The following is a 2,775-nucleotide window of genomic DNA, read 5'->3' on the forward strand; positions in this document are numbered from 1 at the left end:
CATGGCCTTCTGAAAAGAATCCCAAAACTTGGAGGTAAAGATGCTGCCATGGTCTAAAGAGATCAACTGTGGAATGCCGTGCAGAGATACAATCTGAGAGGTATAAAGCTCCGCCAATTGAGATGCAGTGGTAGACTCTTTGATAGGCAGAAAGTGAGCCACTTTAGTGAGTTTGTCGATGACAACGAATATAGCATCATTGCCATGCTTGGACTTTGGAAACCCAGTCACGAAGTCCATCTCAATGTGGTCAAACTTCCATTCTGGAATGGCAAGAGGTTGGAGGAGACCAGCTGGTCGTTGGTGTTCTGCCTTCACTCTTCTGCAGACATCACATTCATTCACGAACTGAGCAATCTCACGCTTCATTCGAGTCCACCAATAAGCCTGCTTGAGGTCCTGATACATCTTCGTACTCTCAGGGTGGATGGAGAGGAGTGAATTGTGAGCCTCGTTCATAATAACTTTACGAAGGTCGCCTTTAGGCACAACAATACGATCCTCGAAGAAGAGAGTATCCTTGTCATCAAGGCGATAGCACTTGTACTTGGGTTGACTCTTGGCAATCCCAATCTTCACCTTCTTCACCATAGCATCAAGAAGTTGGGCCTCGCGAATCTGATCTTCCAAAGTAGGAGAGACTTGAAGGTTGGCGAGGAAACCTTGAGGAACAACTTGCAGATTGAGTTTGCGAAAATCTTCACAAAGCTCGGGTTGGTAAGGCTTGAGAATCAGGCTGTTGTAGTATGCCTTCCTGCTCAAAGCGTCAGCAATCACATTGGCCTTGCGTGGAGTATACTCGATACTCGGATTATACTCTTGAATCATTTCGACCCAACGAGTCTGCCTGAGGTTGAGATTAGGCTGAGTGAAGATGTACTTGAGACTCTTGTGGTCAGTGAAGACGTCCATTTTTCTTCCCAATAAGAGATGTCTCCAAGTCAAAAGAGCATGCACAACTGCCACCAACTCGAGGTTATGAGTGGGGTAGTTCTTCTCGTTGGGCTTCAACTAGCGAGAGGTATAAGCCACAACTTTCTTCTCTTGCATCAACACTGCACCAAGACCTTGAAGAGAGGCATCGCAGAAGACCTCGAACGGTTTGGATTCATCAGGAGGAGTCAGAACTGGGGCAGTGACCAATTTCTCTTTCAAAGTGTTGAAAGCGATGTCACATTCCGGAGACCAAACGTACTTGACGTGCTTCTGGAGAAGGTTTGAAAGAGGTTTCACGATCTTTGAAAAGTTCTCAACGAACCTTCGACAGTAGCTTGCGAGACCAAGGAAGCTGCGGAGTTGCTTCACGTTCTGAGGTGGTTCCCAATTCACAATTGCAGACACCTTCTCAGGATTCACCGCTATGCCCTTGGCAGAGATGATATGCCCAAGATGAAGAACCTCATCGAGCCAAAACTCGCACTTTGAGAACTTGGCGTAGAACTGATGTTCCCTGAGCTTATCGAGCACCAAACGCAAGTGCTTGGCATGATCTTCCTTGTTCTTCGAAAAGACCAGAATGTCATCGAGGTAGACCAAGACGAAGTCATTTGTGTAGGCGTTGAAGATGAAGTTCATCATGCGAGAGAAAGTCGGAGGAGCGTTGACGAGGCCAAAAGACATGACAGTGTATTCATATGAACCATAGCTTGTTCTGAATGCCGTCTTGGGAATATCTTGCTCACGAATTCGAATCTGGTGATAGCCCATACGGAGATCAAGCTTGGAGAATACTTGGGCATCTTTGAGTTGTTCAAACAGCTCATTGATGTTGGGAAGTGGGTACTTGTTCTTGATAGTCTTCTTGTTCAATGGATGGTAGTTAACACAAAGTCGGTCCGTTCCATCCTTCTTCTTCCCAAAAAGAACTCCACAACCCCACGGAGAAGAACTAGGATGGATGAGACCCATTCGCTCTTGAATATCGAGTTGTTTCTTCAGCTCCTTCAACTCTTCAGGTCCAAGCTTGTAAGGACGTTTGCAAACCGGTTCCGTGCCAGGCTCAAGATCGATGACGAATTCAACCGGCTGGTGTGGAGGCATTCCTGGAAGCTCTTCTGGAAAGACGTCTTGATATTCGCAAACGACTGGAATTTGAGAGATGGCATCCAGTTCACCCTTCTCATTGAGAGAAAACAGACGGATTGTATTATCCCGAGCGGCAAAGACAATTACATTCTCAGACGAATGAGTCAATTGAATCTGCCTGGCTACACAATCAAGCTGAGCCTTGTGCTTAGAAAGCCAGTCCATTCCAAGAATAAGATCAATATCCGAGTTACCAAGGACCATTGGAGAAGCCAGAAACTTGAAATCACCCATCATGATAGAAATATCTGGAATCTCGTAGTTTGCGAGCAAACATTTACTCAGTGAGACAACTGCTAACGGTTTATGCAAAACTTGAGAAGACAACTCATGCTTAGATGCAAAAGGTCTCGAGATGAAACAATGCGATGCACCAGTGTCAAAAAATACTTTTGCAGGAACATCGTTAACAGGAAGGTTACCCATGATGACATCTGAAGAGTCCTCTGCCTGAGATGCATTCATCAAGTTGACCTTGGCGTGCTTGGGGTTATGCTTGACCACAGCTGTACTTGCCGATCTCATAGGAGGAGGAGGAGGGAGATGCCTCTGATTGAAGCATTTGTTGGCATAGTGACCCTTCTATTGGCACTTGTTGCACGTGACCTCTGAAAGCGGACGGTGATACGGAGCACTCGATCTTGGAGCTTGAGACGAAGTCTTGTTTTGAAAGCCAGGGTTGGGTGGGTG

This window comes from Triticum urartu, chromosome 2A (genome assembly GCF_056163025.1).
Source record: "Triticum urartu cultivar PI428250 chromosome 2A, HENAU_Tu73, whole genome shotgun sequence".
Lineage (NCBI taxonomy): Eukaryota > Viridiplantae > Streptophyta > Magnoliopsida > Poales > Poaceae > Triticum > Triticum urartu.